This window comes from Leptodactylus fuscus, chromosome 6 (genome assembly GCF_031893055.1).
Source record: "Leptodactylus fuscus isolate aLepFus1 chromosome 6, aLepFus1.hap2, whole genome shotgun sequence".
NCBI classification, from domain to species: Eukaryota; Metazoa; Chordata; class Amphibia; order Anura; family Leptodactylidae; genus Leptodactylus; species Leptodactylus fuscus.
In genome coordinates, this window is record NC_134270.1 from 17,219,261 (window position 1) to 17,235,898 (window position 16,638).

A 16,638-nucleotide genomic window follows, 5' to 3' on the forward strand; every position below is an offset into this window, starting at 1 on the left:
GTCTCAACGAAAACGCATGTAGAGAAAGGCACAATAAGGGGATTAATTTATATCTTTTTTCCCCTTATCAGTATGTCTTTGGAGTCTGGGAGGAAACCCACGCAAAAACGGGCAGTACATAGAAACTCTTTGCAGGGGTGAAGTGTATAATTTATATGGTGATTTTCATGTTTTATTAATCTTGCATGATAGAAACATTTTTGTAAAATAAATATTTTCTTTCTGCGGCGTCATATTCTAAATGCTACAACTTTTTAATTTTTCAATCGATCAAGCTTTACACAGGGCATATATTTTGCAGGACAAGCTGTAGTTTTTATCTCTTTGGGGCACATTCAACATTTTATTAAACTTTTGTTTTTACATGATTTACATTTTTCTTTAGTCCCCCTAGGGGACAAACCTGAGATGCCTTGATCACTTGTATAATACAGTGTAATACTTCTGTAACACTGATATTCAGTTTATTAGGCATAATAGGACTATGTACATGGCAGTCCAGAAGGCTACAGCTAGGCTTCAGGCTGGTAGAGGGAACTCCTTTAACCCCTTCCCGACAGTAGATACCCAGCACTAATGCCCCCGGTCGTTGCCAACACCGATCGCGGGCGTTAACCACTCCGGCGCCACGGTCAAAGCTGACCAAGGCGCCATTTTTCTGGCGACGCATGGGCGCCACCATTTTCCCTGTGATCGCCGACACCCGATACAAGGTCCGGAGCCGGTGTCATGTTGCCATGACAGCAAGGAGCCTTGTGAAGGCTCCCCGGGATGTCATACAAAGGATTAGCATTCTTCTGCATTGCATTAGTGATCAGATCCCCTGGTGTTCAAGACCGCAAGGGGGTATATGAAATGCAAAAAAAAGTTTTTAAAAAAGTAAAAAAAAAAAAATATATATATACAGTCCTATGAAAAAGTTTGGGCACCCCTATTAATCTTAATCATTTTTAGTTCTAAATATTTTGGTATTTGCAACAGCCATTTCAGTTTGATATATCTAATAACTGATGGACACAGTAATATTTCAGGATTGAAATGAGGTTTATTGTACTAACAGAAAATGTGCAATATGCATTAAACCAAAATTTGACCGGTGCAAAAGTATGGGCACCTCAACAGAAAAGTGACATTAATATTTAGTACATCCTCCTTTTGCAAAGATAACAGCCTCTAGTCGCTTCCTGTAGCTTTTAATCAGTTCCTGGATCCTGGATGAAGGTATTTTGGACAAACAATTCAAGTTCAGTTAAGTTAGATGGTCGCCGAGCATGGACAGCCCGCTTCAAATCATCCCACAGATGTTCAATGATATTCAGGTCTGGGGACTGGGATGGCCATTCCAGAACATTGTAATTGTTCCTCTGCATGAATGCCTGAGGATTTGGAGCGGTGTTTTGGATCATTGTCTTGCTGAAATATCCATCCCCGGCGTAACTTCAACTTCGTCACTGATTCTTGAACATTATTCTCAAGAATCCGCTGATACTGAGTGGAATCCATGCGACTCTCAACTTTAACAAGATTCCCGATGCCGGCATTGGCCACACAGCCCCAAAGCATGATGGAACCTCCACCAAATTTTACAGTGGGTAGCATGTGTTTTTCTTGGAATGCTGTTTCTTTTTGGACGCCATGCATAACGCCTTTTTTTATAACCAAACAACTCAATTTTTGTTTCCAAAATGAAGCTGCCTTGTCCAAATGTGCTTTTTCATACCTCAGGCAACTCTATTTGTGGCGTACGTGCAGAAACGGCTTCTTTCTCATCACTCTCCCATACAGCTTCTATTTGTGCAAAGTGCGCTGTATAGTTGACCGATGCAGTGACACCATCTGCAGCAAGATGATGCTGCAGCTCTTTGGAGGTGGTCTGTGGATTGTCCTTGACTGTTCTCACCATTCTTCTTCTCTGCCTTTCTGATATTTTTCTTGGCCTGCCACTTCTGGGCTTAACAAGAACTGTCCCTGTGGTCTTCCATTTCCTTACTATGTTCCTCACAGTGGAAACTGACAGGTTAAATCTCTGAGACAGCGTTTTGTATCCTTCCGCTGAACAACTATGTTGAACAATCTTTGTTTTCAGATCATTTGAGAGTTGTTTTGAGTAGCCCATGATGCCACTCTTCAGAGGAGAGTCAAATAGTAGAACAACTTGCAATTGGCCACCTTAAATACCTTTTCTCATGATTGGATACACCTGGCTATGAAGTTCAAAGCTCAGTGAGGTTACAAAACCAATTTTGTGCTTCAGTAAGTCAGTAAAAAGTAGTTAGGAGTATTCAAATCAATAAAATGATAAGGGTGCCCATACTTTTGCACCGGTCAAATTTTGGTTTAATGCATATTGCGCATTTTCTGTTAGTACAATAAACCTCATTTCAATCCTGAAATATTACTGTGTCCATCAGTTATTAGATATATCAAACTGAAATGGCTGTTGCAAACACCAAAATATTTAGAACTAAAAATGATTAAGATTAATAGGGGTGCCCAAACTTTTTCATAGGACTGTATGTTTAAATATATTAAAAGTTCAAATCACCCCCCTTCCCTAGAATGCATATAAAAGTACTTAAATACTGTGAAACACATAGACATTAGTTATCCCTGTGTCTGTAAACTCATGCGCTAGAAATCTATAAAAGTATTTGTCCCGTACGATAAACGCTATAGCGGGACAAAAAGTCAAAAGTGCCAAACCGCCAGTTTTGCCTCTGATAAAAATCGTAATAAAAAGTGATCAAAGCAAAAGTTATTCCCCAAAATCATATAATTTAAGACACCTTATGCATCCCTATTCACGGAAGTATAAAAAAGTTACAGGTTGTTAAGGGGTTGAAATGTAAATAAAACCATATAAATTTGGTATCTCTGGAATCGTACTGAAATATGGAATACAGGTGACATGTCATTTAGGCTGCACAGTGAACGCCGTAAAAACGAAGCCCGTAAGAAAGTCGCACGAATGCACCTTTTCTTCAGATCCACCTCATTCTGACTTTTTTTTCCAGCTTCCCAGTACGTTATATAGAATAATTAATGGCGGCATCATGAAGAACAATTTGTTCCGCAAACATTAAGACGTCATATGGCTCTGAGAGTGGAGAAATAAAAAAGTTATGGGGTCTGGAAGGAGGGGAGTCAAAAACGAAAATCGAAATATGCCGTCGGGGAAGGGGTTAAGAAATCAGATTCATTCATTCACTATAGTTGCCACAGGGATAATAATAATAGATTTTATTTATGGGATACAGCGCCAACATATTCCGCAGCACTGTACAATTTGTGGGGTTCAAGTACAGACATAAAGATTAGAGATGAGCGAACACTGTTCGGAACAGCACGCTCACAGCACGTTCCCATAGAAATTAATGGAAGCGGCCGGCACGCGGGGGGTTAAGATAAGATAATCCTTTAATAGTCCCACAGTGGGGAAATTTCAGTATGTTACAGCTGCATAGTAATACAGATACAGGATAATACACAGTAATATATTACAGAAATAGTAGACACACAAATGCTGAGAAAGATATCCTAGGAGTCCATAGCAGCTAGGGAACAGAGAAGAAAGAAGGAAGACATTCATAGTCATTTAGTTCTCTGTGCGGAGTGATCTTCGCTTGGTCTGATGTAGATTATACAGCCTGATCGCGGTTGGAAGGAAGGACTTGCGATAGCGCTCCTTCTCACACTTGGGGTGAAGCAGACGGTCACTTACAGTGCTGCCAAGTCCCATCAAGGTCTCATACATGGGGTGGGATTTGTTCTCCTGCATGGAGGTCACCACAGACAGTATCCTGTCACCCACCACCTGTACTGGGTCCAAGGGGCTCCCCAGGACAGAGCTAGCCCTCCTGATCAGCCTGTCAAGTCTATTTCTGTCCCTGGTTGATATACTGCTCCCCCAGCAGGCTACACCAAAAAAGATAGCTGAAGCAACCACCGAGTTGAAAAAGGGCCTAAGAAGTGTCCCCTGGACTCCGAAGGCCCTCAGCCTCCTGAGCAGGTAGAGTCTGCTGTGGCCCTTTCTGTGCAGCGCCTCCAGGTGATCAGCCCAGTCTAGTTTATTATTGAGGATCACGCCCAGATACTTATAGGTCCTGACTATCTCAATGCATGTCCCCTGGATCTCCACCAGGGTTGGAGCACTCCTCCATTTCCCAAAGTCCACCACCATCTCCTTGGTCTTCCCAGCATTAATCCTGAGATGGTTCTGCTGGCACCATTCAACAAAATCCCGGTTTAAGTCTCTGTATTCCCTATCGTCGCCATCAGTGATAAGGCCGACTATAGCAGAGTCATCAGAGTACTTCTGTAAGTAACAGCTGGATGAGTTGTGCCTAAAGTCAGCAGTATACAGTGTGAAGAGGAATGGGGCAAGAACTGTACCTTGTGGTGCCACCGTACTACAGATCACAGTGTCAGACACACAGTCCTGGGCTCTCACATACTGAGGGCGGTTTGTCAGGTAGTCTAGTATCCAGTTGGACAGGTGATGGTCCACTCCACCAAGGTTCAACTTCTCCCTCAGTAGCTCTGGCTGAATGGTGTTGAAAGCACTGGAGAATTCAAAGAACATTATTCTCACAGTGTTCCCGGGTTTCTCCAGGTGAGAGAGAGCTCTATGAAGAAGGTGGATAATGGCGTCATCTACCCCAATGCCCAGCCGATAGGCAAACTGGAGGGGGTCCAGAGCGGAGCACACTAGAGGGCGTAGGTGTGTCAGAACCAGTCTCTCTAGGACCTTCATCAGGTGGGATGTCAGTGCTACAGGTCGGTAGTCATTGTAGTCCATTGGGTTGGGTTTCTTTGGGACTGGTACCACACAAGATGTTTTCCACAGTTGAGGTACCACTCCCAGCTTTAGACTCATATTGTACATGTGCGTAATAATACCACACAGCTGGTCACTGCACATTTTCAGAACTCTTGCGCTTATCCCATCGGGTCCGCCGGCCTTGTCTGCTTTAATCCTCTTGATTTCCCGACACACCAGAGACTCCTTGAGGATCAGGCATTCGGATTGCAATTTACTGCCAGTCAGTGGGGGTTGGGTCTTGGTGTGTGGGGGGGAGGGGGGTTGCTTGTGAGGGGGGAGTTGGTTTGGAGTCAAATCTATTGAAGAATAGATTAAGCTCATTAAGCCACTTCCTTTCACCTTCTATCTGATGAGCTGTCTTTTGTTTGTGTCCGGATATCACCTTCAGGCTGTCCCAGACCTTTGAGACTCTACCCTCCCCCATCTGTAGTTCCATCTTCCGCCTGTAGTTGGCTTTCCCTTCTCTGATCAATTGTCTTAGCTGTTTTTGCATCTCCCCCAGGGCATTTCTGTCCCCAGACCTAAAGATTTTTTTTTCTGCTTGAGGAGGGTTTTAATTTCAGAGTTGATCCATGGTTTGTTATTGGAGAAACACCTCACCTTGCTAGTTGGTACCGTGCTGTCCACGCAGAAATTAATGTAGTCTGTTATGCACTGTGTGAGCCCCTCAATGTCCTCTGGAAATGAGTCTTGAAATACTTCCCATAAAGTTATATTAAAACAGTCCTTTAGAGACTCGACACTTCCCTCTGACCAAATCTTCACTGTACGGGTAACCGCTGGTTCTCTGCGCACCAGTGGAATGTATGTGGGTCGCAGATGTACCAGGTTGTGATCTGATCTGCCTAGGGGTGGTAGGGCACATGAGTTATATGCATCCCTTACATTGGCAAAGAGCAAGTCCAGTGTTTTGTTGTCTCTTGTATGGCAGGATACATACTGGGTGAAGCCTGGTAAAGTGGATGCTGGGGAGACGTGGTTGAAATCTCCCGACACTAGGAGCAGGGCATGGGGGTGAGATGATTGCAGCTCGCTTATAGCAGCATAGAGGACTTCACAGGCAGCATCAGTTTTTGCAGAGGGGGGTATATAGGCAGCTAGTACGATAACATGTGATAGTTCCCTTGGCAGGTAATAAGGTCTCATGCTCACGGCTAGCAGTTCAATATCCTTTCCACACAATTGTTTCTTAACTACAACATGTCCTGGATTACACCATCTCTCATTCACAAATATTGAGATCCCTCCTCCCTTGCGCTTACCACTCTCCAGCGTCCTGTCCGCACGAAGAAGCTTGAAGCCCGCCAAGGAGGCGAGTGTGTCCGGAGTGATTTCAGTAAGCCAAGTCTCTGTACAAACCATCATACTGCACTCACGAAACTCCTGTTGATGTCTGGTCAGTGCTGTCAGTTCATCCATCTTATTCACAATTGATCTCACATTCCCCATGATAGCTGGAATCACATGCTTGTTGCGATTTTTCCTTGCCTGTTTTGACACACCGGCCCGCCGTCCACGTTTCCTAAATCGCCTGAGTTTTCTTCTTAGCTCATGTGGGATGATGAGACCATGCTTGCTGTCCTGTGGCATGTCTGCAGCCATAAGCTGTAACAAAGCCTGCTTTGTGTACACAAGCCTCCCCTGTGTGTGTGAAGGCATTGTCCCGCACAAACAAAGGCTCAAAAGATTCCTTTGAAAAAGTGTTCTGCCGCAATTTCAGTCCAGCAATATTAGTCCAGCAGATCCAGCATACTAATGTTCCTTATAGTGATAGACAAGGAGTGTAAGATAGGAAAGGAGAGAGAAAGATCAGTTTAGTTTGTAGCAGCTGAAACAAAGGCTGCCACACATGAGGGCGCCTGGTTACAGCGACCGGCCGCCGTCAAAGCGTACGTGCCAGGTGCTTCCATTCATTTCTATGGGAGCGTGCTGTTCGGATTGGCTGATCCGAACAGTGTTTGCTCATCTCTAGTAAAGATACATTACAAAGAAGTAGTCACTTCACACAATGGGACTAAGGGCCCTGCTCGCAAGAGCTTAGAATCTATGAGGTAGAGGGGGTGACACATGAGGTAGCAGGGGCGGCATTGCTTATACAATAGTCAGACAATTCTGTAATAGAGGTTACTGTCATTACACAAACATAAAACTGTATGAGCTGTCACCAGTCGTGTCCTTTAATGTGCAGATGGTGCCTGGACATATAAAGTTAGTCTGAAATGGCATCATATCATGTGGGGATATGTGGGAGCTGAAACAGAGAAGGGTTCATATTAGGGATTCTAATGATGGTACAGAAGAGTTTACATTAGAAATTGTGATAGGCCTGTCTGAAAAGATGTGTCTTTACTTTGCACTTGAAGCTGTAGAAATTGGGAGTTAATCTGATTGTCCGGGGTAGAGCATTCCAGAGAAGTGGTGCAGCTAGGGAGAAGTCTTGTATACGAGCGTGCGAAGTTCTGATAATAGAGGATGTAAGTGTTAGGTCATTGAGTGAACGGAGAACACGGGTTGGTAGACGGAGATGAGGGAGGAAATGTAGGGAGGTGCTGCATTGTGGAGAGCCTTGTGGATGAAGGTGATAAGATTATATTGTATTCTATAATGGATAGGCAGCCAATGTAAGTGACTGGCACAGCCCTGAGGGATTGCGGTAGCGTCTAGACCAGTGATGGCGAACCATTTTGAGACCGAGTGACCAAACTGCAACCCAAAACCCACTAAATTATTGCAAGGTGTCAACACGGCAATTTAACCTTACTACTCTGCGGATCCACAATTGCAGACAGTTACGTATCCACAAATTACAGTCATGTGAATGGGGCTTTACAGAGCTTGTACTGAAAGGTAAAAGTCTTTGCATTTGGTACTTTTGAACAATTAATGTTCACTATTTACATTGCACAGGATCTGTTTTATAGTGACCGTGCAATGTAATTACGTCCTGTAGTAATATTATGTCTGCTATAAAACAAATACTGTGTGATATAAATAGTGAGGGGGACCCACACAGTACAATTTGCCCCACATTCTTCCTCACACAGTACAATCTGCCCCACAGTCTTCCCCACACAGTACAATCTGCCCCACAGTCTTCCCCACACTATACAATCTGCCCCACAGTGGCTCACACACAGTATTATATGCTCCACAGTAGCCCCTCCCCACACAGTATTAAATGCTCCACAGTGGCCCCCCTCCCCACACAGTATTAAATGCTCCACAGTGGCCCCCCTCCCCACACAGTATTAAATGCTCCACAGTGGCCCCCCTCTCCACACAGTATTAAATGCTCCACAGTAGCCACCTCTCCCCACACACACAGAGCAGACACACACAATTATACTTACCTCAAGTCCCATGAAGAGCCGCTAAACATGCTCCTCCTTTTGACTTAGGTCATCACGCCTGTATTGGGGCAGAGGTCACACTCTGCACATACAGTTGAAAGAAGGGATCTTTCCCAGATTCCCTGTTAGTGAGCGATACGGGCAATGGTGAGCGTGTCAAGTGAGATGGCTCTTTGTGCCCTCTCTGGCACGCGTGTCATAGGTTCGCCATCATGGGTCTAGCCCTTTTCTTTCCAAGGACGTAGCTCTACATCCTCCCAGCGTGTCACTTGCCTAGCTGAGGACGTAGCTGCTACGTCCTTACTTCTAATACCCATATCGCTGGACTTGTTTGGACTATAAAGATAATTTTAGATTCATTTTAAAGGTGAGAGTCTCATCTGTAAAATGATATCAAGTTCTTCATGTTAATCTTTACTGTGCCAAAGGGATTCACTGTTGAAAACGCTATTGGAGATTGAGATCTCATTGAAGATCTCAATTCCCGACAGAGTTTTTAACAGCAATGCGCTAAAAATCTGTTATTAAGATCTTTAAGAGATTCTCATCTTTAAAATGAATCTAAAATTATCTTCATAGCCCAAACGAGTCCTGAGATACAGGACTTTAAATTGTCCCCCCCTCCTGTCTCAGAAAGCATTAGTGAAACAGGAAAGGGGGAGGAGGAGCAGCCTGCACAGAGACAGAGAGACAGAGAAGCATTTTCTCTGTTCCTGTGCACAACCTGTATGCGACCCTGGGGGGGGGGGGAGGGGTGATTCAGTCCCTATTTCCCCCCCTTCTGTCAATCAAAGAGCATACTGTACTTTTGCTCTTTGATTGTCACATACAGGTATAATATAATTCCCCCTAGCTTTACTAGTGGGATATTCTTATGTTATACCCCCTTAACATAACCATTATTATTGTTTATTTATATAGCACCATTAATTCCATGGTGCTTTACATTTGGGGGTTTACATACAATACACAAAATATACAGGTAGATATAATACTAACAGTGACCGACTAGTACGGTGGGGTAGAGGGCCCTGCCCGCGAGAGATTACAATCTATGGGGGAAGGGGGTAGACACAGAAGGAGAGGGGGAGACAGTTCAGATGGTGGTGTGGTGATAGTGTTATTGGAAGTTGTAGGCCTTCCTGAATAGGTGAGCCTTCAGGGCCTTCTTGAATCCTGTGATTGTGGGGATCAGTCTTATGTGTCTTGGTAGGGAGTTCCAGAGTATGGGGGATGCACAGGAGAAATCTTGGAGGCGGTTGTGTGAGGAACGGATGAGAGCAGAGCGGAGTAGGAGGTCATTGGAGGATGTGAGGTTACGTGTGGACAGGTTGTGGATGAGGTCAGAGATATATGGAGGGGACAGGTTGTGGATCGCTTTGAATGTTAACGTTAATAGCTTGAACTCAATTTGCTGGGCTATAGGTAGCCAGTGGAGGGACTGGCAGAGGGGAGCAGCCAATGAAGATTAGGGGGGGGGGGTTAGGTGGATTAAGCGAGCAGCACAGTTTAAGGTGGACTGGAGGGGGGCGAGGGTGTTTGCTGGGAGTCCATGGAGAAGGGTGTTGCAGTATTCTAAACGGGAGATTATGAGGGCCTGGACGAGCATCTTGGTAGTGCAACACTCAGGAGGGGCCAGGGCTGGTATCACGGTAATATATCCGATGTGGCCGGCTTGCAGGGAGTCCCTGGGTCCCGAATGTGCACCAAATCTCCCTTTTGATGTCCCCGACTACCCTCCCCTGCGTGATATCTGACAATGACAACAGACAACCAGGCTTCGGGGGTAATCGTTGCTTTTCCTTTTTTTTACTAGCAGGACAAAGTAATACACATGTACATATGGAGGACTTCTTCACATACAATACAGCGATCTTTGTAGGTAGTGTCCAATTAGCAGAGGATGGGGCAGAATGCTTTGGATAGTAGTTGCTTGGCAGTTAACTTGTATATACTTGTAAAGATGGCCTGTATCCAGGGGGTTAGTCCTCAACAAACTGGGTACACGTATATAGAAGAGGAGATACAATTTGGCAGCGGGATACCCTCAATTTCTGCCAGACTAGCTATGGGTTTCTTAACGATAGATTTGTCCCAAAGACTTACTTGGATAGAGATATACGTGTGAGGTCCCAGATGTACGGATAAGACAAGTCCATCAACTTCAGCGCTTGTAAGATTAGAGCTTCAGAGGAAAACACTCTCTGAGAAGGGCCTTGAGGACAGAGGAGAAGGCATCTCTGCTTGGTGTACCCTGATAGTGGGCAGCCATCATCCGTGCTCCATGTGCTCAGTCTGCTAGCTGTATCATGTCTTAGACTTGTAGCCCCACACAAAAGAAATCAGCCAAAAACGTCCCCAACCCCCTCTAGAGAGGGTGGTCACTCAACTCTCCCTCCAGGCCAGTCAAGGGAGCCTGATTGGTCCTGGAGGTCAGCTAATCATAATGGACACTCCCTTTACAGTAACAACTCAAATTACAATGGCAAAGTATAGGCAGGTGCAGTTCACAAAAAACATCCACAAGATGGCGCATTAATAGACCCCCTGTGTGCTGGCTCTGGAAGAATAGAAATATATAGAAGGAATGAAGGGGGAGGAAAATATTTACCTTATATGAAAATGTCCATGCTATCTCGGTCTGCAGTAGAGCGAATTGGACTAGCAGTACCGGGACATTACATACACCCCCACTAAGAAAAGAGCCGTCCTCGGCGACTAACCAGCGCGGAGGAACCTAGAGAGATGGGATGCGCACAGGTAGTAGGGCTGGATACCTGAGGAACAATAAACAGAATAATGGCAAACAACAATGTGACATGACTTATGTACAAGAACGATACCCCGTGATTATATGCAAAACCAAAACATAATAAACAGTGGAAACATAATGCCAATAGGTGAGTAGAGTCTCTTTCAGCAATAGGGCATTGTCCATGGAAAGGCTCAGGGTAGGCACCATGTGGCAAAAATACAGTCCTCAGTAGTCCATAGGCTGTAAAGAAATATGTAATGCAAAACAAGAACATAACAAAATGCTTGGGATTACCCAGGTACGGAGGCTTAAACGGTTGTTAACTAACTAATTAATAAGAACATAGGTATATGAAAGAGGCAAAGTATATATACATGAAAGGATATGGTTGCTCAGTCTCTATAGCGAGCTGGTAGAGTTCCCTTGGTACTTCGCTCTGATCGCCTCAGCACTTGGTCTTCTACTTGCGTAGGAACACTGGAAACTGGAACTCCATCTTGTGCTGGTTCAGGAGCAGCAATTGGAGCAGCAACACTGGAGTCCGGAATTTCATCTGGTGTTGATTCAGGAGCAGCAACACTGGAGTCCGGAATTTCATCTTGTGTTGGTTCAGGAGCAGCAATTGGAGCAGCAACACTGGAGTCCGGCATTCCCTCTTGTGTTGGTTCCGGGGCAACAATTGGAACCGGAACATGAGTCGGGATAGGAACTGGAACAGGGACAAACTGGTAAAAGCCAGGGATAAGAAATTGAGATCTGAAGATCGATTCATCTATAGAAGGCTGTCTTGGAGGAGTTGCCATCACAGGAACTGGTTGGTAGACAGTTGTAGCTTGTGGTGGTGCTGACATCCTCAGTGAGTCCTCTCTGGTGCACAATTTGATATGGTTCCGATGCACTGTTTGTGGAGCCATGCCTGGTTTCTTTACTTCATAAACATCGGACTCTGGATAGGGAATTGCTGTAATGGTGTATGGCTCTGTTTCCCAAAGGGAATCAAGTTTTCCAGTTCTGTGGTACTTCTTTAACCATACTTTGTCACCAATGTGTAAAGGTGTAGCATTAGCTCTTTGGTTGTAGTTCTCTTCTTGTCGTCTGTGAGCTTCCTTCATGCGACAGTCGACTATCTCTTGCGCTTCTTGCATTCGGCGCTGATGTTCTAGAACCCAATCAGTCTTTGGCAGAGGGTTGATCACATCTGGTATCTGAATTCCTAAAGCACGGTCTTTTGGAAGTTGACCTTGTCTTCCAAACATTAAGAAGTATGGTGAATAGCCTGTAGAACAGTGGGTAGTGTTATTGTAGATCTCCACTAATTCATCAAGTAGTTGAGGCCATTCTGCTTGTTTGGTGACAGATGCCGTTCTCAGCATGTTGATGAAGATCTGGTTAACCTTCTCACAAAGTCCATTCCCTTGGGGATGGTAGGCAGTTGTTCTCAGCTTTTTGCATTCATGGAACTGGCATAGTTCTTGGAAAAGCTGTGACTCGAATGCAGGTCCTCTGTCAGTTAGGACTGCTTCAGGACACCCGTAGTGTCTCACATATTCGCGGTAGAATGTGATGGCTGTGGTACGTGCGGTGAGGTCTTTAACTGGCACAACGACAACCCACTTGGAGTAGTGGTCCACCATGGTAAGGGCATATGAGTAGCCTGAATGAGTCGGGGCCAACTTCACATGGTCAAGAGCAACTAGTTCGTTTGGTCTCTGAGTATGGATGGGATGTAGTGGTGCTCTAGCATCCTTCTTACCAGTCTTTGTAAGGTTGCAGGCTGGGCATTCACTACACCAACTCTCAATGTCAGCACACATTCCAATCCAATAGAAGCGTTGGCGTATGGTGGCTTCAGTTTTCTGCACTCCAAAGTGTCCAGATTGATCGTGGTAGGCATCAAGAATGATCTTGGCATCCCGCCTAGGAATGGGAATTTGGTGCAACCTCTCACCGGAAACAGGATCTAAGGTGTTGCGCAGAATCAAGCCTTTCTGGATGAAAAGTCTTTTGCGCTGCCTCCATAGGCGTTTGAGCTCAGTATCCGTATACCGTCTTCTGAGTCTGACAGGTATTCTTCCAGTGATTAGGTAATCATAGATTTCACCTATGACACGAGATTCTTTCTGGAGGGTTTGCCATCTAGATAGTTCTTGAAGTGGGTCAGATTTCTCTTGAGGACCTTCTTCAGGCTGTGTAGCAGCAATGACGTCCTGCGTAGCAAACTTCTGATAGAAGGGAGGCATCTCAACATCTTCCCACATGTCTTCTTCAGGAGGTTCCTCTGCTATAGGCAAACGGGATAACGCATCAGCGTTTACGTTGGTCTTACCACTGCGGTATTTGAGGTTGAAATAATAGTTCGCCAATCTGGAAGCCCATCTCTGTTCGAGAGCACCTAGCCGTGCTGTGTTTAGGTGAGCTAGAGGATTGTTGTCTGTGTAAACGGTAAATGGTGTAACCGCAAGGTAGTCTTTGAATTTCTCTGTGACGGCCCACACAACAGCAAGTAGCTCTAACTTGAACGAACTGTAATTGTGATCGTTCTTCTCAGCACCTCTCAAGCTTCGGCTGGCATAAGCGATAACTCTCTCTTTGTTGTCCTGGACTTGTGACAGTACAGCTCCTAGGCCTTGATAGCTGGCATCTGTATAGAGACGGAAAGGATGGCTGTAGTCAGGATAAGCCAGAATTGGAGGAGAAGTCAATAAGGCTTTCAAAGTCTGGAATGCAATTTCTTGTCTTTCAGACCAATCAATTAGGAGTCTTCTGTTTGAGTTTTCTTTAGGACAACCACGTAGCAATTCTGTCAGTGGTTCCGCTACCTGTGCAAAGTGAGGTATAAAGCGGCGGTAGTAGCCCGCGAATCCTAGAAAACTTCTGACTTCCTTTACTGTCCTTGGAGTTTCCCAGTCTTTGACAGCAGAGATCTTGTCAGGATCAGGCTGGATACCTTCAGCACTGACTACATGGCCTAAGTAATTGACCTTTGGTTTTAGCAGGTGGCATTTTGAAGGTTTTATCTTCAGGCCGTGTTCAATAAGAACCTGGAACACTTCTGCTAGGTTGTTCAGATGGTCTTCATAAGTGCGAGAATACACAACAACATCGTCAAGATACAGCAAAACACTCTGGAAATTGAGGTGGCCAAGACATCTCTCCATGAGTCGCTGGAATGTTGCTGGGGCGTTGCACAACCCAAAAGGCATGCTATTAAACTCATAAAGTCCCATCGGGGTGGTAAAAGCTGTCTTTTCTCTATCCTCAGGAGCCATGGGGACCTGCCAGTAGCCACTGGTTAGGTCGAGAGTTGAGAAGTATGCAGCTGAACCAAGAGCAGTGAGGGATTCTTCAATCCGTGGAAGAGGATAGGCATCTTTATGTGTGATGTCGTTCAATCTTCTGTAGTCAACACAGAATCTGATGTTACCATCCTTCTTTCTTACCAAAACGATAGGTGCTGCCCAAGGACTTTGACTTTCTTTGATGACTTTGGTGTCTTTCATCTCCTTTATCAGCTTCTTTACTTGCTGGTAGTTAGCAGGAGGGATTGGACGGTATCTTTCCTTGATAGGAGGATGATCACCTGTGTTGATTTTATGCTGGATCAAAGAGGTTTTCCCAAAATCAAGTGGATGCTTGCTGAAAGCTTGGCTGTGCCGTTTCGCAACTTTGATGACACCATTGATGTGTTCCCTAGGGGTATTCGCATCCCCAATGTTGAGTTCATTCCACCAGAAGGTAGTAGGTTTGTGAGTACCTCCGGCAGGGACATGAATTGACTTTTGATAAGCAAGTGCTTCATCATCTAGGATGTCTTCTGAATCGAGTTGATACAGTTGAGCAACGGACTTAAACTTGTGCAATTCAATAGGTGCATCACTTAGGTTGACTAGCCGTACTGGTACTTTACCGTTGGAGACGGTGACGATGCTTCTGGCGGCTTTCACCAGCGGCTGTCCTTCAATCTGAATAGGATCAAGAAGAGCTTCGTAATCTTCGTTGTTAATGCCTGGACGAACTCGGCACCAGATGAGAGTCTCACTGTTAGGAGTCAGAGTGACGGGTCGGGCATCCTGGATACGGACACGACAGATTTCACCATTACGGTTAGCAAACTTCTGCTGGGCACAGAGCACTTTGATGGTACGTTGTACAGCTTGCCTGTAAGAAAGAGTAGCAGTAGGGAGAGAAGCATGCAAAGCATCTAGCAATTCAGTGAATACATGAATTGTATTCACATGTATTCACATTGTATTCAGTATGTAACAATTACACCTTGTCGTGGTAATTCACGATCACCAATACGAATGGTAGGTTCCCAGTAACCTAGTTGGGATATAGGCTGACCATTACTTGCAATCAAACGTAACTTCGCTTTACCCCCTGAATTTAGTATGTCAGAGTCCCAATATTTCTCAAAGGCTTGTTGCCCAATAGTTGTTACTTGTGACCCAGTGTCCACTAAAGCTTCTAATGGTACACCCTCAATCCAAATAGTTATGTACGGGCACTTGGAGACGAATCTGGATGTCCATGGCGATTGTCCCCCTGGGCCTTTGGATTCACCTCCCAAGGGGCGGCCCTTGGCCTCGGTGGTGTCCCGTTTAACTTAAAGCACTGGTATTTGTAATGCCCAACACGCTCACAGTAAGTACAATAAGGACGTTCACGTGGTGAAGACCGGTCAGGAGGAAGTCTATCAGGACTTGGGCGGCTAGAGTGAGGCTCTGCAGGCAATGTTCTAGATAAAGAGGACTCACATGATGTAGACTGGCCTTTTAATTCCTTTAGGGCTTGGCAAAGAGATTCCACTACCTGAGCAAGAACATCGGTGGTAGAGGGCGTAGTGGCAGGAGTAGGAGCCTGTACAGTCTGAGTGGCCTGCATGGGCACAATAGGAGGTAATTGAGATGCAGCGGAGATTCCACCAGCCAGGTCTGGGGAATATGTGGCAGAGTAATAATTAGCACAAGGTGCATCAGTTCCCACTATTCATAAGGCCAAAGTCTTAAAATCTAGAAAAGACATGTCTGGATTTTGGGCTGCTAGCATGCGGAGTTGACTCTGTATTAGTCGTGAGTCCACACCTTCTATGAACCTGTCTGTAATAATGCTTTCTGCAGCAGTAGGATCAATGTTGTCAACTTGGCGCAGAGCCCTATATGCTGACTGGAGGGCAAGTGCATAGTCTCTGAGGGTCTCACCTGGTATCTGACGTCTGTCATAGAATTTAAGACGAACCTCAGTTGGTGATTGGACTTCGAATTCTTTTCTCAGACGAGTGAGGATCTGGTCAACGGTGGTCTTTTCTGTCGGTGGCCAGGAACGAACTTCCTCAGCAGCTGGACCTTCAAGTTGTCCTAAGAGAAGCTGTACCTGCTGCTTGGGAGAAAGTGATACAAGTTCAAGAGTACGCAATATCTTTTCCTGAAACTCAGCAAGGGTATGAGGATCCCCTCTGTAACTTGGAAGACTGGAGGGTCCTATAAAGAAAGGCAAGCCTGTCGCTATAACAGGAGTTGAAGCAGAGATGGTAGCTGTCTCCTGAGGTGCAGGAGAACTGGAGGATGATGTTGTATGGTTATCTGCTTCAAGCAGGTCATCTTGAGACGATGTAGACATTTTTGCAAAGATTAGGATACTGTCTCTTTAAGTAAAATAATAAGGCTTCTGTTCCTTTTATGAAATGCAAATCTCAGCAAATACAAAGTCAC

The 16,638-nt window shown here is 45.2% G+C and overlaps 1 pseudogene; it reads left to right on the forward strand.

Annotated features, from left to right (window-relative positions):
• LOC142209930 (uncharacterized) overlaps nt 1-16,638 on the forward strand; it is a 520,021-nt pseudogene that overhangs the window by 225,010 nt on the left and 278,373 nt on the right.